Below are 20,923 nucleotides of genomic sequence, written 5' to 3'. Positions count from 1 at the left end.
CGCTGGAGAGCAGCCCTGCAGAGAGGGATCTGGGGGTTGCGGTTGACAGCAAGTTGAATATGAGCCAGCAGTATGCCCTGGCAGCCAGGAGGGCCAACCGTATCCTGGGGTGCATCAAGCACGGCATTGCTAGTCGGTCGAGGGAAGTGATTGTCCCGCTCTACTCTGCGCTGGTGCGGCCTCACCTCGAGTACTGTGTGGAGTTCTGGGCACCACACTACAAGAAGGACATTAAACTGTTGGAGAGTGTCCAGAGGAGGGCGACGAAGATGGTGAAGGGCCTAGAGGGGAAGACATATGAGGAGCGGCTGAGGTCACTTGTTCTGTTCAGCCTGGAGAAGAGGAGGCTGAGGGGGGAACCTCATCGCAGTCGACAACTTCCTCATGAGGGGGAGTGGAGAGGCAGGTGACCTATTCTCTGTTATCACCAGTGACAGGACCCGTGGAAACGGTGTTAAGCTGAGGCAGGGGAAGTTTAGGCTAGACGTCAGGAAGAGGTTCTTCACGGAAAGGGTGGCTGCACACTGGAACAGGCTCCCCCATGAAGTAGTCACTGCACCAAGCCTGTCTGAATGTAAGAAGAGATTGGACTGTGCACTTAGTCACATGGTCTAAACTTTTGGGCAGACCTGTGCGGTGCCAGGAGTTGGACTTGATGATCCTTATGGGTCCCTTCCAACTCGGGATATTCTATGATTCTATGATTCTAAAGAAATTTAATGGCTGAAGACTTTTTGTAACATTTTTCTTCTCACTCGGGAAAGAATAAAGCTGTTTTACAGAAAATGTACTGTTTTTAAAGTAATCTCTAAAAATCATGATAATTTGAATAGAAAAAAAAAATACAGACAGAAGCCTAAGGATCTATGAAAAACTGCTTATCCAATTGTTTTACATGAGGGTGTGCTGGTCTGTGATGATCCCAGTAAGAAAGGCACTCAGACTGCACAGTATCATTTAAAATGTTATTTATGAGAGCTGACACTATAAGAAAAGTGAGAATAGTATAGAAAACCTTACATTCCTTTAGATGCTGGGAACACAGAGTTGTGCAACATGAAATGAGCCTCTTATCCACATGTAACACACAATGCAGACCCTGTCTGTAGAAAGGGTTGCCTGGTTTTGCTCAGTCATTCTATTACAGGATTGTCTTAAGAGAAAACACTTATTTTCATTATTTCTCTGCTATCCAACAAAACAGATGTTCACAAGAAAATTCTTTGATGCACTTTTAGATAAAGGTAAGGACAAGCAGCTGACACAGAGTGGGAGCTGCCTGCAGCTCCTCTGTTACAAGGAGCCATCTGAGGTTATCCTGTGGCTAAGGAAGCTCTGCAGCACAGCACTACCTGAAGGCCACACTCGATGTGTGGAACAACGCTGGCCTGAGCCTCCTCAGGTTAACTGCTATGTGGATAACTGACTCTTTGATGTCCAGTGATCTTCTAGTCAGGATTACTACAGTAACCCTAGCATTCTCTTTTTCCCTCTTAGGAATGAATCTATGTGTAGCCCACTTTCATGTCTATACTAATTTCTTGAAATGTTAAAATTTAATAACTCTTATCACTGTATTTTTTTTCCATTTGTTTGTTTTGTTTTGTTTTGTTTTTAAATAGGTCATATTCTTGGGGTTTATAAATTTCCATAGCCATTTTAGTAATTAACATATTAATCTGAACTATTTCATGCATCAATTGCTGGCAAAACAGTAGGTTCTATTAACATCTTAAAATTTATTTCTTTCATAGTATGAAAATCAGTGAAAGCTACAAATTCTCACGGTTCTCAAAATGTGTCTATAGCTGTCTCAGGGAAAGCCTGTTCCTTCAGGGTCTTCATAATTGAATTTAATTTGCTATTTCTATCAGCATTCAGGACTAGATGGACTTTTTAGCAATATTGTTGGTGAATTTTCCAGTCAGGAGAGCCAGTATAGCTGTTTCGTTTTCTCTCTTTTACACAGTCATAGTAGTTTTTGTAGGCAGCAATCTCAAAACAATTACTATTTCTTTTTTTTTTTAATGATTTTTCCATGTTACAGTGCTTTTTTACTATTAATAAGTAAATAAATTAAAATAAAATAAATATTTGGAAACGGATAAGTCAGAAAGCTGAGGGCCAAAAAGCATATGTGGTATAGACCAAAGACGCTAAATATACTGCACTCTATACTATTTCTGTATGTTAAAAAAAAAAAAGTCCCTGAAAACAGTCAAGAGTACAAGCTAGAAATTGTTATTCTAAACACAAGTCTTTTTAATTATTTAGATTATTTAGTAGGTTTTAAGGGAAAATTACGAGTATACCCTGATCTGGTGATTTTGGTGTATTTCTGTTTTAAATAAAATGTATAGTGTATATGATCTGTACTTTTTTCATCTTGTTTTTAGGTGTTCATTTGCATTTCATTTATATTTGTATAACATTGCTTTGTTATACTTATTCTCGTATCTCAGTTAAGCTCGATCTACAGTGGGGATTGTGCAGTATCTTGAACTGTGTCCAAAATTGAAATTGAGAGAATCTGTGCTTAGCTACTGCCTGCTCCAATGGGTTTTTCTCCCCTTGAGGGGAACCAACAGTCCATAGCTTCACTTTCTACTTTAAAGATTTTTGACAACTGACATCTCATCTTGACAGAGCTGGGTGGCTCACCATACAGCTCACATTAAGTCTGGCCAGGATTTAGGAACTGTTTGTTCCTCTGTGTAACTCCCCTGATAGATTTCAGTGTACAGGGTTTTCTAGAATCATGTCAAAGCACACCATCAGGACCAGATTCTCTGGAAAATACAATAATGATCCTGCTTTATTCTAAAAGCAGAAATAAAAGTGTTTCTTTTTTAATGAATTGTTATAGTAATTATAACCTGCAGCCGAGTACCTCCGGCCTTGCCATTGCTTACTAGGCAAACTAGATGGCCACAGGCTTTCTACTGGCTTTGCAAGGCCTCACGACGGAGGCTTGCTTCATCTGAAATTGTCTTGGCCTGCCTGGAGCCTCTTTCCTTTCCTTTCCTTTCCTTTCCTTTCCTTTCCTTTCCTTTCCTTTCCTTTCCTTTCCTTTCCTTTCCTTTCCTTTCCTTTCCTTTCCTTTCCTTTCCTTTCCTTTTTCCTTTCCTTTTTCCTTTCCTTTCCTTTCCTTTCCTTTCCTTTCCTTTCCTTTCCTTTCCTTTCCTTTCCTTTCCTTTCCTTTCCTTTCCTTTCCTTTCCTTTCCTTTCCTTTCCTTTCCTTTCCTTTCCTTTTCCTTTCCTTTCCTTTCCTTTCCTTTCCTTTCCTTTCCTTTCCTTTCCTTTCCTTTCCTTTCCTTTCCTTTCCTTTCCTTTCCTTTCCTTTCCTTTCCTTTCCTTTCCTTTCCTTTCCTTTCCTTTCCTTCCCTTCCCTTCCCTTCCCTTCCCTTCCCTTCCCTTCCCTTCCCTTCCCTTCCCTTCCCTTCCCTTCCCTTCCCTTCCCTTCCCTTCCCTTCCCTTCCCTTCCCTTCCCTTCCCTTCCCTTCCCTTCCCTTCCCTTCCCTTCCCTTCCCTTTCCCTTTCCCTTTCCCTTTCCCTTTCCCTTTCCCTTTCCCTTTCCCTTTCCCTTTCCCTTTCCCTTTCCCTTTCCCTTTCCCTTTCCCTTTCCCTTTCCCTTTCCCTTTCCCTTTCCCTTTCCCTTTCCCTTTCCTATTTATTTTACCCGCTGCAGCAACTTTTGACCTGATTTGTTTTAATTTGCTTATCTTTTCATGGTATAGCCATAATTTTTTAATAGTAAGGAATAAAAGTCAATTATTCTATGTAGGTTGAAATATTCGTGACTATAACATAATGACATAGTGCAAAATAAATAAATAAATAATTAAATGCAGCCCTGGTATTATAACAGGGACCCTGGAAGCGTAAGGGCACTGCATATGTCCCTAGTGTAGAAATGATTCATAAATAAATAAATAAATAAATAAAAAGCACACTGGAGACTGATGCTATAAAAAGCTGACCAATTGTGAATGGAAGTAATGCAGATCTGGGAGTTGGTCAGAACTGGATTTGCAGTAAGTAAAAGAACAAAGAACATTAATACATAAAATGCACTGTACATAGTCCACTTGAATGCAATATAGAGTTCCAGATTGCTAAACAAAGAGCAGGGGCATTATGTGTGTTCGAAAACGTATAAAAATGGTCTGAAGAGGAAGAAGAATTTCTTCTTCCTCACTGTGTTCCTCCTGGAAAAGAAAAAATGCCATCATCAACTTCACCATTATTATTTCAGTGAGGGGTTGGTTAAATGAGGAAATGTGGAAAATAAGGCTTAGACTGTCTTTACCTTTCTGTTTCCTTCTATTTGCTTTTGATGAACTGGCTTTCTGCATCTGCATTTGCTTTATGAAATGTGCCTAAGAAATGGTCTCCCACTAGTTTAGCCTCTGGCAGATATCCATTCTCAATGGTTGCTTATGACGGGGTGAATTGCTTTCTTGATTTCAGCATATTGTCCAGAAATAAGACAATGCTATTTTAAAATATTTTTCAGATCTATCTGTGATGTTACATACAGTTAATTTACTAGCCTATTAAATACATACAATGAATTTACTAGCCTATGTATCTATTTTGAGGCAGAAAAATCGCATTAGAAAACATATTTTTCATTAATCCATTAACACTTTAATTTGTGTGCCAAATAGGAGGAATTATTTGTGCAATGATTTAGATGTAGGTGTTTCAGTTGATTAAAAGTATATTCCACTATATTATGCCAAATTCCAATGTTATAAATGTATAAAACAAATTGGGTTGCATAGTGAAATTAGATAATTTCTGCAGTGATTATGAAAAGATCTAAAATGTATTGTGATGTTTATACAGTACTGTTTCTACTGCTGACATAACATTCTCCAAGGTGGGACCAGAAATAATTAATAATAATAATAATAATAATAATAGTAGTATGAAAACTTCTAGAAACTATGTTAAGGTTAACAGGCACAAAGAGAATAGAGAGTTGATTGATGACAACCAATCTGGCTTTACTAAAGGCAAATTCTTCCTGAAAAATTCTGGACTTTTATGATAGGATTACAACGTTTATGTATAATGGAAGAGCAATTTATATCAACTGTCTGGACTTGGGCAAACCTTTTGACTCTGTCTCACATGACAACCTTGTCTTCAAATTGGAAAGACATAGATTTGGCAGATAGACCACTTGGTGAATAACAAATTTGCTGGATGTTTGCACTCAAAAAATTGTAGTCAACAAGTCCATGTCCAGATGGAAACAAGTGATGAGTAGTGTTCCTCAGGGGTTTGTATTGGGACTGGTACTATTTAACATATTTGTTTTTGATGTGGACAATGGGATTGAGTGCACTCACAGCTAGTCTATGGATGACACCAAGCTGAACGGTTCAGTTGACATGCTGGAGGGGAGGGATGACATCCAGAGGGACCTTGACATGTTTGAGAGGTGTGGCCATATGAACAATTTGAAGTTCAACAAAGCCAAGTAGAAGGTCCTGCACCTGGGTTGGGGCAATCCCAAGCATGATAACAGGCTGGGCAATGAGTGAATTAAGAACTTGGCTGTAACTACTGTTAAATTTATTGCATAAGACATTGTCTTAAAGCTGAATATGGCATCTCAAAAAAGTTTTATGAAGTTTCCATCAGAAAACTAAGTTGTGGGGAGAGAGGAAAGGAAACAAAAACAACAACAAAAGAATGGTAGTCAGGGGCATTTTCAAAGTCATAAATGAATACAATGCAACACTCTTTTTCTGACAGTCCTACATATTTCTCTATCATTGGGATAAAAATAGTATACTTGTGGTGGTTTTACCCAGCTGGGCAACTAAGCTCCACCACAACCGCTCTCTCACTCCCCTTCCTCCACAGGAAAGAGGGAGAAAATGCGATGGAAAGGGCTCAAGGATTGAGATAAGGACGGAGAGATTGCTCAACAATTACTGTGACAGGCAAACCAGACTTGGCATAGGGCGATTAGTGAAATTTATTACATACTACTAACAAGCAAGAGAAGTGAGAAAGAAAGAAAACAAACTAAAAACACCTTCCCTCCATCCAGCCTCTTCCACCTCCTCCCCCCTGAGTGGTGCAGGGGAACAGGGTGTTGCAGTCAATTCCTAACACTTTGTCTCCACCACTCTTTCACAGTCACTCTCTGCCCCTGTTCCACGTGGGGTCCCTCCCACGGGATGCCATCCTTCCCGAACTGAGCCTGCGGGGGCTGCCCACAGGCAGCAGCTCTTCGAGCACTGCTTCCACATGGCTCCATACCACGGGGTCCATCCCCCAGGAACAAACTGCTCCAGCACGGGTCCCCCACGGGCGGCAGCTCCCCCCAAACCCCCTGCTCCTGCATGGGCTCCTCTCCATGGGCTGCAGCTCCAGCCTGGGACCTGCTCCTGCGGGGGCTCTCCATGGGCCACAGCCTCCTCCAGGCCACATCCACCTGCTCCACCGGGGGCTCCTCCACGGGCTGCAGCATGGAGATCTGCTCCATGTGGGACCCATGGGCTGCAGGGGGACAGCCTGCTCCACCAGGGGCCTCTCCACAGGCCGCAGGAGAACTGCTGCTGTGTGCCCAGAGCACCTCCTGCCCTCCTTCTTCACTTAATTAATAAGTAAATAATAATCAATAATTCTTCAAATTATTCAGGACATGTTCCAAATATACAACATCAGTGTAAATAAGACTAAATTGTTTACCATGTAAAATTTTCTCCAAACTCTGCTTTTAAAACTTACTCTCCCTTCTCTAACTTTCTTCTTGTTTCTGAACATTGTATCATGACAAACATTTGGCAAAATATTGATAAATTTATATTCCTAATTTTTGTTTTTCTTCTTTTCATTGTGTCATCAAGGAAAAGGAAAGCTTAATGTACTATGAGAGGGAAGAACTAAGTAGGACTTACCCGGCTTGTTATGAAAGATGAAAAGTCTGTTTTTCAAACAATGCAAAATCCAAGTAAGTCTCTTAATTTTCAGCATCTGACAGAGACTGTGAAACCTCAAACGTTTATAAGCACTATAGTTGGTAGAGGAAAATAAATTGTGAGAATCAATTCTAAATACAGTTTAGCAGACCTTCTGCAGAGTGTTTTTCTGAGTCATAGATTCTCTCTGAGTACCTTGTGTCTAAGGTTACATTCTTTTGAAAGAAATCCCTATGGTGAAAGATGTTAACTTTTTAACAAATCTGCTTTTTGAACACCTGCAAGAGTACACTGTAGGCTCTATCCTTCTCCTTTAAAAATCATTTTTCTTTCACTTATTTTGGAGAACCTCTTGTCATTCATCTTTCACGTCAGTGGCTCTGATGTGATTTTTGGCACAGTCCTTAAAGTCAGTGACTCAGCACTGGATTGATTTTACCTTTGCCTCCTTTCTTTACCCTGGCATTTTTACTTTCTACTGGACTCCATGTATGCACTGCATCATGATTTCTGATGCTCTGAACCTTGTATTTTATAACAATATTGGATGTCTTTGCAACTTTGTGAAAGTCTCTAATTGGGATTCCTGAGATTAAAATCATCACTGATACTAGTTTGGGGCCAAACATGACTGTAACCAACTGTGCTGGCTTAATGATGGCTATGAGCTATTGATACCCCCAAATGAAAGAAAATATAATACATATGTGTGAGAAACAATCTGCAGCCAATAACGCAGGCTCAGGCAAGGATCTCGATGAAGTAGCATTTTTATTTGCTATTACACTGGCAGGTGTCCAGCAAGCAAGAGCGCACAGCAAAAGTATATCATAACCTTATATTCCCTATTACCCAACACTTGATTCCTCCTGTTTCCTCGGCTGAATACTACAGGTTCACAAACTACTCAACGTTTATTACTATACCATATATGTACGATTTTATTTGACCAACCATTAATTTCTCCATTTCCTTTTTTTTTTTTCTTATCCTCCTCTCATGACTGGAGGGCCTGCGATTTTTTATTATTTTTTTTTTTTTTTACTGATTTCACACTGCTCATCTTGTTTTTCTTAGCTATCCTTCTTATTATGCGACAGTGGGACCTTCCACCATCCCCTTATCTCCTCAACATACTCCCCACTGTTATGTCTGCACAATCACTTTTGAATATGCAAGGTTAGTGGAATTTTCCACTGAAAAAACATAACTTTAATTCTCACATATGTGATGTGTATTATACTGTGTATAATACCAGTGTATTACCAGTGTATTACCTACTATTATTTCTATTATTTGGAGCATTTCCAGATGTCCTGGAAAAGGCTATTATTGAAGTTTGTTATGTGCCTGAAAACCCACAGTTGGCTCAATAGTGCAAAAACAGAGTGAGTCTGTTATCAGGCATGGGTATCAAAGTTTAAATACATTGTCAGAAGTAAGTGTAAATTGTTTTCTGTGTATGAACGTATTTTTAGTGTGCTTTCCAGTCAATACAAATTTGGTATAGTCAATATTTTTGCCCTTATGAGACATAGGAGAGAGACACAGAATATCTGAAGAGCTGCATAGAAATTCAATGCTCTTCAGTGCTGTCACTGCATCTCCCAGAGAACATACCAGTCTTGTTTTCCTCTGCAAAGAAAAAGTAGAAAAGATTAATTGTTCAAAATACCATCAAAGACAAACTGAAACTAAGATCTGAGAGCCATTTGTGTTGAAGACACTGCTACAGTCAACTTCAAAAACTATTAGAGAGAAGATCAACAAGATAAGTCAAAAGAAAGTGGGGTTACAGAATGTAAGTAAAGCAAAAAAAATAATATTTTTCTGAAAGTTCATGATTTTAGTTTCCAATACAAATAGTTATGAGATGTTTAGACATTGGTACAGCATTCTTTGTGTCAGAAACATTACCTAACAAAACAAGAGAACTATATGAACTGGCCTCAAATTTGATGTTATTTCATATCAGCTACAGCTGATATACAGAATGCTAATTTGTTTAGTCACTCACTTATTCTTTCTCAACAACACTTCAGGGAATGCCAAGACCTGCATGTTAACTGTCCCTTAACAGGTAGAAAGTGTCAAAGGCAAGCAGCTATATCGTATACATCCTCTACATCTTCTAAATAATCATTAGCATGGTAATACAAGTCTTTAAATAGTGATTTTTAAAGTAGAAGTTTTCTTTCTTTATCGTGCTCCATTTTACATGCACTGCTGTTTTTATCAAGAAAGCTATAAATTGTTGTAAAGGCAATTTCAGAATTGACAAGACGGAATTGACAATACAAAATAACCTTTTTTATTATTATTCCTTCTGCCTGATAACACTCAGTTTACAAAAATAGTAATAGTACTTTGTTTTAGAATCCTTTTACTGATAATACTGTGGGAACAGCTGTTCATAAAGATTTTTTTTCTAAGCATGAAGAAGAGAAGAACATGGATGGGAATGAGGAGGACATATTGTGGATTCAGACGGGTTTATCTCAGTGTGAGGGTTAAAAACAAAATAGTTAAAAAGCCACACAACTGTCTTTCACAGAGTTAATATCAATGGTCTTTAAGCAATCTTAGTGTTGAGGAGAAAACAAATATATATATATGTATATATAGATATGTGTATATATACATTTAAATTGTCTTTTTATTTTTTATGTATATCTATTGTCATAAGCAAAAGGATGAGCAGATTTCTGATTTTAAAATTGTTATTACTGTGCATGACCTTGGATTGTTTATTATAATTTAAATTACTTTCCTATTTAGAAAATGTTAAAATATCTCCGTGAAAGAACCTAACTTGACTTTGGCTATCCATAGATGTTTCAGATTTAGTTGTATATTAGGAAAGCAAGGAATCATGTCTTAGAAACTTCTACCAGTGTGAAGACTCACTCCATAATCTAGTTTTATTTTCCTAGTAGGAAGTGTTAAAATAAAACATTCAAGGAGTAATGGAGCATTATATTCAAATTCTGTTGAAGCTACTTCACTGCCTGACGCTTGTATTTTAGGAGTTATAGCAGGATCAACTATGTATCTGTATTCCTGATCCTGTTATGATGGTAACTACACAGTCATCTGCCACTGTCTCACAAGGTATCTTGTCTTAAAGCTTTCTTATAAGCTGATAGGAATTGCACAATATGTAATTCATACCATTCCATTATTTTCATTCTATGAGAAACACTACTCTGATCAGCTGCAGCACAGCATCAAATTTATTTCTTTGGAATAAAAAGCACAGAAGATGACCCTGATGTCTTAGGACAGCTGAGTAACCAGATGGGGAGTTTAGTGAAGTGTGAATGCACCAATTTGCTAAAAAGATGGCTAGTGCCAGCCAATGTGGACATGACCACCCAGCCCCATGTACCTTGAGAAAAGATACTGCGTCCGGCATTGATTGCATTTAAGGGTATGGATTTAACACTGGAGACCATTAATAGAAAGGTCTTTGACTTTTGTAGCAGAGAATCTTCTTGGTGAGTAGGAGATAGACTTTGTACTGGTGATTCCTTTACTTCTGTTTTCTTCATTATCACAACTGACTCACTGCTATAACCTTTCATTTTGTGAACTGTGCATCAGACAAAGTGTGACATGGGCAAGGTTGTTTTTACTTTTTAACATTATGCAGCAATCTAATTTTTGTTTTACTGGCACATTTAAAGATGTTATATACAGTACATAATCTTACAGAAATGTGTGAATGGATTCTGGAGCCAAGTTCCTCAGTTTTTGTCACTCTTATTTGAATCCATCTTCACTAACTTCCTCATGAGTCTTTCAGTTTCACAGTTTAGTTTATGCTGGGAATTCTTAACTGTGTAAATGGTATTAAACTTACCAGAAAAGAAGCTGTCTAGACAGCTGGTAGTATCTTGCATTTTATGCCAATGGATCAAAAAGTGCTTTACAAGCAAATAGAATACTAGCAGTTTAATACTGTAGAGGAATCCTTTGAGATACAGCATTGTCTGAGGTAGATGATTTAGAATAAGTTATGTAAAATACCATCTAGTAATTTCTTCAAAAGAATTTCTTGGTGTCTTTGGACAAATACATATAAATATATAAATATATATATATAAAGAACAGCAGCTATCTTTTAATATGTATGTTGCTGATCCCAAAGACAGGATACAAAGCTCTATTTCACGCCAATAGTTTGGAATAAAGTTCCTTTTTTTTTTTTTTTTCTTCATCTTCTTTTTTTCTTTTTAAGATAATACCACAGTCACTTTCTGCTTGATGGCTTTTTGAACTCTGCCAGCACGCTGAGGGCACTGCCAGGCCTAACAGTCACTGTCCATTTTGGGGCACCCTCTCACCTTGCCACAGCCCAGGAACCCCTGTCGGCTTCCGAGGCCATCAGCCCCTGCCACAACAAGGCCACAGCAGGGTCAGTATCCAGCTCTCCACAGCCCTGTACTGCTACAAAAAGCAGGGCCTAAAATTGTACACCATATCCCATCCCAGCCTCAGCCTCATCCCCTATCCTTGCTGGCACAGTGCCCAGTGAGGGGGCTGCCCTTCTCCCTGGAGGTGACAGTGGGATGTGATGTGCCCTGCCTTCAAGACCCTCAAGGTTCCAAGTGCCTGGACCCTACAGGGCCTCTAGTTCTTACGGAGACGTGACACTCCACTTCTCAGCTGCGCAGAAGACATTAAAATAAATTCCTAAATTCCTAATATATTACTAAGCTATTTGGCAATTTTAAATTATAATAATAGATTCTAATAAAGCTATTTTTTAATTAAATTAACAGAACATTTTTTTTAAAGCACTTTTTTTTTTTTTTTTAATTAATTCCTGAAAATTCATGTCTGGATATTCTTTCTTGTATAGAATTTTCATTTTTGTTTATTTGACGTTAAAGAGATACTAATACTTTGTATAGGCTCAGGAATGCATTCTATACAGTAACTATAATTATTTATTTTTAATTATTAAAATATTATGATTTGAAGTTGATTAAGGTGTTCGGTCTCATCTCAAGCCTGAAGTGTCAGATTGCTTCTTTCCCAGATAAGGTGATTCAAATAGTTCTAAATAGTAGCAATTGTAGGAGTTTGAGAAATAACAGATTATTTAATAGTATGTAGCTACATAGTAAACTTAATCATATTCAAGTGATTCTTGACCATTATTTATGACATTAAACAATGGATTAAAGGAAAAAAAGAAAAAGATATCAATTTGACATTAAATTTCAGTTTTTCTTTCCAAAAGTTTTTATGCATAGCAAAGATTTTCAAACCACAATAAGAGTATATATGTGAAAAATATATATATAGTCATAACTACTATGCATAGAAAATATATGCCTTTTTATTGGTCTAAATATTTGTGTACATAGGATTGCAGAACTTTTTCCAGACATCATTGTATTTTAATGGTAGGACATACAATTTTAAAGAACTTTTGTTGTTGTTGGTGGTGGTTTTTTTTTTGTTTTGTTTTGTTTTTAATTATTCTAGCTTTGATTTTATATATTTCCCTTTACCTAATCTGTTCAAACCAATTCTGTTTGCCATCAAATACAATATTTCAGTGCATTTGCAATACGTAGTGACAGTGCTACTGCTGCAATTCATATTTATTGACCATGTTATTGGGGGGGGAGGGAGAAGCCCTATTTTAATTAAATTTTAATTAAAATGAGTCACTGCAGACATGAACAAATATATATATTATTTGGGCCATTGGATGTTAGTCATGCGTCCATGCACGCTTCCACCATTAAAGTACCAGATACATCAACAGATCATTGTAAAGTGGAATTTGCCTTTATTTTAGTTCAGCTCTTTTTTCTTTCTTTCTTTTTTTTTTTTTTTTCCCAGAATTATATTCTTGAAATCCTCCTTTACCTTTCTCCCTCCAGTATTCCTCTGTTTATAAGTCTATGAAATGTATTAATAGGTGTCATGGTCTCATCACAAAAATATTTTCAAAGAGAGAAAGTGGGAGAGAGCAATTAATCTTTTTCACAATTAATTAACCTCAGTTTAACCAGCAGTATTAATCAGCACTTTCCCACAGGTACTTAGACTTTGAAGCTCTGCTTACGGTGGTGTTTTCACCATCGGTGGCATGACAGAAAAATCATAGGATGAGAAAACAAGTTTAAAGTCATTTTGCTTCAGACATTCTTTTGGCATAAGCAACTTAGATGTTAGTGTGACAGTGATAGTAATAGTAGTAATTCTTTCAACTTGCAAATATTTTATTTCTCCTTCTGCAGTTGAAAGTTGTGTGCTTGGATATTGCAAATTACAAACTTTAAGCTTAAAGCTTTATGATCTGAGGAATTGGATATTGTGGAGACAACCAGCAATCTACATCTGTTTGTACAAACAGCTTTCACAGTTGCTGTTAGGACACATTGAAATTAACTCAGAGAACTCTTCAATTGCTTTGTCTATTTGTGTATTGCAGTGCTAGAGCAATGCTGGAGCAATCTAAAGCATCTTTACACCTCACAGATACAATTTAGAGAAGATGGAAACTGCATTATTTTCACTCCTAATCATAGCCATGTCAATCAGTGCTTCAGTTTTTGCATTTCCAGCACTACAGCAGTCTGGCATTATATTTGGTAATTCATGATTAGAAATTCCTCTCAGCCTCAACAATGAAACAGGTCTGTGTGCAGTGTAGTGCTTTATTTTGGTAATCTATCTGGGAGAATGCATACAGATGTAAGGTGTTTTTTTTTTTAATTAATATTATTAATTTTTTATTATTTTATTTATTTATTTTTTATAGAATGATTGGAAGAAGTGCGCTTTGTCATTCTGAACTGAAACAACTTGAGGCACATGGTCTCTGGTTAGATAAGATCTCTATACTCATTGACACTATGAGTGAATATGAGGGGGATTAGGATGAAATTCTGTCCTGCACTGCATTCTCCTTTTCTACAACACCATTAGGAAAATACAGTGCTTCTCAAAATGGTGCAGGCTGTAGGAGAGTGGTGGTACTGTGGTGCTTCCTTCACTCTGTCCTTTTCATGCGCTGGCTAGATGAGTTAATTTCCATGCCATACTGGAGCTTCCCCTAGTTCAGCAGGTCCTTTCAGATATCCTTCAGCATTATGCTGTGTAGAAAGTTTCTTAAATGAATACTTCTCTCATATTGCCACTTTTTCACTATTATTAAAGTACAAGGTAATGAGACTTTAAATCCTTCAGGAACCTCTTTCCATATTCTCACTGTCCTCAATAAACCATTTAATTTTTTTCCTACATAAGCAAATTTTATTCTGAAGTTAAGTGATGGCTGCAAAGAGGAGTTATCAAATGCATTCTCAAATCATCAAATACTTCTATACATTTGCAAATGCTTTATCAAATACTCCTAATCTTGGGGTAGCCTGCTCATGTCCTGAACCCAGGTTCAGTGAGCCATGAGAAGAAGTAATGAGACCTTGAAATACAACCATTTATTCTACTGTTTGGTACTAATTAATCAGCATTGGGAAAAAAAAAATAAATAAATAAAATAAAATAAAATAAACAGTCTTAACCAAAACTTAAGTATAAAATAAAACCTCCTTGGTCATACAGCTTGCCTCTAAGTGGACATTATTTTAACATCACCATTCATGTACTAACAAATACCAGGAACTGTATATCACATAACTATTTAATTTCTGCCAGATAGATAGTACCTGATGTGTTTGCAGGATATCATTTATCACACATTTGAGCTACCTGTTGTTAAAAGGAGGCATGAAAAATCTAAAAGCATTGTGTTCATTTTTTGATGACTTTTTTTAGATCTTTGTTATATCAGAGTTAACTTCAGATAAAATGTAAAATAATAGAGGAAATCTTTCAATTTCCTGGGAGCTATGAAAACAAAAGAAAACAAAACAAAAAAAAAAACCACCTCCTTTTCAATGAAGAATCTAGTTTGAAATAAGAGAGATGTCTACTACCCCTTGGTAAATGTAGATTCCACTTGGCACTATATACCCACTGCACATAGCTTTCACTATGAAATGTAGCTGCCTTGTATTTAAAAATCTATGTACTTCTGTTTCTCTGATTTTATCACAGACAGGGAAGGAAACATAAAAACTGGTAGTGGGTCAAGAATTTTATTCTGACTACAAAATATTTTTTTTTTTTTTTTTTTTTCTCCTGAAGCTTTGACATTTGTACACAAATGGTTTCCTATGCTAGGACAACCAGGTAGAATTACAATGTCTGGAATTTTGCTCTATTGCATTTTCAGCTATGCAATTCCCTTGAAGAAACACTCTGCCAGCTGTATGAGTAATTATCACTGAACCTACAGTTTTTCAGAAATGGAATTTTTGATCACATTTTGCCTCCAAGAACCATTGAAATAAGCAAGCTTTGCATTTGTCTGCATTATATATTGTGATAAAGGTGATAAACTCATGTTCAGTAGAAAACATGCAATTACCATTACTGTTAAGATGCTAATTTGACTTTTCTAAGCTTGAAAGACATAATTAATTTCAATTTCGGATACTGGCTCACATTTTTTCTTGTTACATTATCCATGTAGAATGGTGTTATACTGCTTCCTTCAGCCTTACAGTATGTCGAATAACGGAATTTAATAACAGAATTCTATTAGTATGAATATGGGGGCTTTTCCAGATGGATGCATTTGAAAAATGGTATACATTGAATATCAGAGCCAATAGAATTTTTTTCTAAGGTGATATTAATGAAGACTGCTTCTTTTTGCTTGAATGATTTCTTTAGATAGCAGATTGAGTTTGAGGAGACACTGTGTAAAAAATTCTTATATGTATATATTTAATCTCACATTTCCTTCTTGGTGTTATTTATACAGCTGACACAAAGAAGAATCTATAATTGCTAAAGTATATATCAGCAAATACTGGTCAAACAGTATCATTATGTACTGTATGTTACATACCTGGGTGTTAAAGTTTCTTTCATGCTGTGAAAACAGTATAGATAGAAATTCTATGCATAATCTCTTCTGAAGAATGAATTTTACTGATATTTTAAGCCACATCAAGATTGACATTAAGAATGTCCCAGCCATCCTTATTGTGCATAGAAATAAAGTTCCATGGCTGTCAGCAATAGCTCAGCATTTTTATGCAGAATTATACTTAGGAACTTTTTTTTTTTTTTTTTTTTTTTCTTTTGGAGGAGGAGGAGGAGGAGGAAAGGGCTGATTTGTAAAACATGGAAAGATCTTGCTTTTGACAAGGAGTCATTCATACACTCTGTAATCAGACTTTTTTTCCACAGGGTCCTAGGGTCCTAGAAGCTTTTTTGTTTGTTTGTTTGTTTGTTTGTTTGTTTTGAATGGATTCAGTGTCCCTTAACACTAAAATGACTAAGATCCATTATTACTTATATGGAGCTTTCTGCATGGATAGGGTAAGATTCCGAAGCTCACTGCTCGGTGTTTGCCAGGCTCTGTGGAGAGACAGTAAAGGAATATAGTCTGCCTTGGATATATGTCATTTATTAATGCAAAAGCGATGTAAGTCCTAGCTGTAGGACTGTACATTCCCTTTCAGGAATCTGACATGTTAATATTAGCACTATACTTATGACATGATCTTCTTGCTGTTAAACCCACATTTGACTTGTATTGTATTTTGAAAGCAGTCTTCATGAGAGTTTGGGCTTCAGTCTTGCTCATGAATATTAATAAAAAAGTTTCTTTAAACTTGGATTAAAGTGATAAATATTGCTTTTAAATATTACCTGTTGTTTTTGTTTCCTTGTTGCTTCAAATCAGCTATAGTGGGTTAAAAAGTTTGTGGCTAAACTTCTCTAATATTTCTTAAACTTTCATTTGGAGGGTTAACGCATGTATGGATAGATGTGGGCAAATGTCAAACTGCTTCAAAATTAACTTAATTGTTTTGATACTTTCTGCTGTATGTAAATTTGGTTAAAGCTAGGATAAACTGATCAGAAATTTATTTTTAGATTTTATATGATGTTTATCTTTTTACATTTGACATATTAGCTTAGCTTGTGAAGACATCATGGCAGAATGCATTCAGCTGGAATGTAAGGTATTTGAAACAAATTGAGATTGATGATTTATGGTGCAGTTTTTGATTGGAAGGCTCTGTGATACATCATTCCTATTTCTGCTTGTTTGCAATTCTTTTGTAATTCTTTTGTAATAACTTGTTCTTTTTTTTTTTTTTTTTTTTCCCATGTTTGGAGTAAGTGATCAGATATTGAACAAATGAAAGGGGTGATAAGCTCAGAGACCTGAACAACAAAGTACAGAAAAATACAATCTTATTTTTAGTACGTCAGACTAGAACCTATATATGAATCTAAGTTTGGCTTGCTCAGTTAACATTTGCCTTCATGAAGGTTCCCTATGAATATAATAAAAGCTTTACTACAATTTACAAAGAATTTTTCATGAAACTTGTTTTTCATTCTAAAATCCTGATCTACTCTAATTTTTATTTTCTGCTATAATGTATCCAACTGAATATTAAGAAAATATTTTCCCATTAAAAAAAGTCCATAAAAAGAAACTAAATTTGGAATGATGGCACCAAGTGTGTGAAGATGGATATTCCAACTCTTATGCTATTAGTTATTTTTATACCCTTGTATACTATTTGAAAGGAAACTTCTAAAAATAATGGTTTTCATTTAAATAACAATCTTAATGTATTTGAATATCAAAGCTAACATGGGATAAGGAAACTTTTTTTTTTTTTCCTGCCAACTTCTAGCAGAGTACCACAAAAAATTAGATAAAGACTATCATCCCCACCAAATCACACCATGTTGTTGAAGAAATGATGCAATCAGTAGAGTAGCTGATCAGTTTCTTCCTTCCTATGGTCAGCCACTACTGCTAAAAGGCCACAGGGATTGCATTGGGCTTAGAGGGATTGAGCTGGTACCAGCTTGCACCAACAATGAGCTGATAGCCACAGGGCTGTTGCCTTGCCTGAGCCAAAAGTCTGTCATGGCCATGGATGGACAAGGCTGGAGAAACCCAGTCAGTGCATGTTCCTTGGAGCTGGGAGAGGCCATGCTGCACCTTCTAGGCAGTGTCCAGAAAGCAGTGTGGGGGAAACTGCCAGGGTAGGAAAATACATAAAAATAGGTTCATAAATATCCAGATGTGAAAAGGAAGGGACCTCCACCACCATGAATACTGTGCTTCTCTTGAGGAAGACTTCAGGATCCTTATGATACATCATAACCTCCTCCACCTCCATTCTTCTTGAGACAGGCTGATGCTGTTGACCTAAGGACACAGAGGAACACTGGAAGAGTGAATATAACACCAGAGAAACAGGATAGAAGTTAAGTTCTCATATATAATAATTTTATAATACATAATAATATATTATAAATATATTACTAATATATAATATTATATATAATAGATATATAATAATATACAATATTTTTTATATAATAATTATTGCTGAGACCTTTCTGTCTTAATTTAGACAATGGACATTAGTATTATTATAACTGAATTAACAATGTTTGTTATATCTTTATTAGAATACCAAAACAGTAGTTGAACTATCAGCAAAATCTTTTCCCCACATGTACAGCATATTCCTCTTTTTGCCCATAACAAGATGTTGAGTGTAATAACATGCTGGAAGTCTGATGTGCTCTGTTTAGCTAGTCTAAGTAGTCAGGAATTGCCAGGTTAATTCTTTTGTCAGAATGTAATAGGGAAAATTGCTTAGTTCAGATAGCTCAAAATAAAGCAAGACTAAGTGGCTTATTGATTTATTAATGACACATAATTAATGAACAATCAGTGAACTACAGATTGAGCCAATTTCTGAATTTCAATTAAAACAAAACAAAAAAACTTACTAGGCTCTTATGAAATGTTAATTATTACCCATAGATTTCCCAGTTCCCTTAAAATGTTTTAATCACACACATACACACAGAGTTACAAATACATCCACTCTCCTGGGTTTGGGGGTTCCCCTGCTTGCACACCTGTCCTGTGGGTGCTCCAGCTTTGGGCATGCCTTTGTTTCTCCTGACCCATACGCCAGCAAGGAACCACTCACCCAGTTCAGGTTCACAATCCCCAGTGATGGGTCTCTGTGTGTTGCTCCCCATGCTGGTGCTCCAGAACCTGGGAGCAGACACTTCACACCGATTGACAGGTCGTGATGCCAGTGGAGAGCAGCACTCGCTGCTGCATCTATTCCAAGGACTTCCTCTGCCATTAAAAATATTAATGCTTCTTTTTTACCTCTTTTTAAGCTGAATGCTTTGTTTCAAATGTCTCCCTTTGATTCCTTAGCTACTGTTGAATCTGACTGATGATCAACATCTTCTTTAACATGATGAGTTTTGTGTGAACACCCTCCAAAGCAGTTTTGGTAGTCCCACTGACATATAATGCATATATTCACATTTCTGTCTTAAGAACTACTGTATCCAGGCCACAGGTGAGCCCCATGGGCACTCCACATCAGTATAAATGAATAAGCAAGTCAGAGAGTAATACGATGTGACATTATAAGAGCAAAACATTATAAAAGGATGGATCAAAAATGCAGCCATTCAGAATTAGTTCTAGGAGATTTTAATGACAGTTCCTGCAGCACTTCTCATGCTATACTGGGATATGACTTCCTCCCACTTTCCACATTTCAGTTTTGCATATGTCACCCTCTTCCATTGCTAACTGAACTGTATGCTAGGTTCCACATCAGATGTCCAATGTTTCATTGCCATCCACTTTATTTACATCAGAGCAAAGAATATGTAAAACTTCATTAAATTGGTAAAGATTTAATTTTCACCATTTTGCAGTCACTGCACACAGATGTAATTGGCTACATAAGGTAAAAATCAATAAGATATCCAGCTCAATTTATCTACAACATTGTGCAGCTTAAACCTGTTGATTTCTCAAAAGAAATATATGTACATTCAATATATTCAGATTTAAATTTCTGTACATATTTGAGTATATACAATAAAGAGAAGTGCATTTGAACAAGCATTTGATTTTTTTCAGTGTAACTGATATTTTCTCAGATTTTTTATACTTTAGGACAGAGAAATGAGGGAGGAAAGGAACAGATCCAAAAGCCATAATGAGTTATATTTTGGATGTGATAATTACATGTGATATAGTACTTATGTGTCCAGATCCAGCTGGGAGAGAAAAAAATGGGCGAGTATCCAGAGGATCTGGAGAAAGCCTAGACGATGCTAGAAAGGGAAAGTTCACAAGAGTGGTATTTAACAAAATGGTTATGGGAGAAAGAACAAAGGAAGAGACAGATCTGCTGGGACACTGGTATGAATGAAATCTGGCATCAGGAGACGCCCAATGTGATTTTATAAATACATTCATTTCCACAAAAGAGGAACAAAAATCCACACACAATTGGAAAGAAGAAACCTATGACATTATGTTCCCTTCTCATAAAATAAGGCATATGGTTATCTTGAGCATTGTGCAGTTCTGCTTTTAAAGACTGGCTGCCAGAATTAACAAAGCTTTTCCTGAAATGCTGAGATTTACATGCAAAGCATATTGGTGATTCTGTCTTTCGACCTGCAGCTTTTTCCTTATAATCAAAGTTTGTTTTTTTCTCCCAGAGGAACTGCAGATATAAAACTGTAGTAAGGAAAAGCACTCGAGTAAAGGGTAAATTACTTTTTTCGGAAAATCATAGGTCTACAGAACAAAATAAAAATGGTAGTAGAAATGCACTGGCTTTTACCATTGCCATCAAACACCGTTTCTGAGCAGATTAAAATGTATGTTTTTAGAAAGACTTTAATAAATGCAGCTGGATATGAAATTATATTCTAATCATGTAAGAGCAATAATGATATGAAGCATCTGGTTTACTAAGATTTAAAAACAGTTAAACACAGACAATTTAATATTTTCATTAAATTAACTTATTTTTTTGTTAGTAAATCTCTGAATCTGTTTTATTATT

This window comes from Cygnus atratus, chromosome 2, assembly GCF_013377495.2.
Source record: "Cygnus atratus isolate AKBS03 ecotype Queensland, Australia chromosome 2, CAtr_DNAZoo_HiC_assembly, whole genome shotgun sequence".
Taxonomy (NCBI): Eukaryota; Metazoa; Chordata; class Aves; order Anseriformes; family Anatidae; genus Cygnus; species Cygnus atratus.
This window is presented reverse-complemented; position numbering follows the sequence as displayed.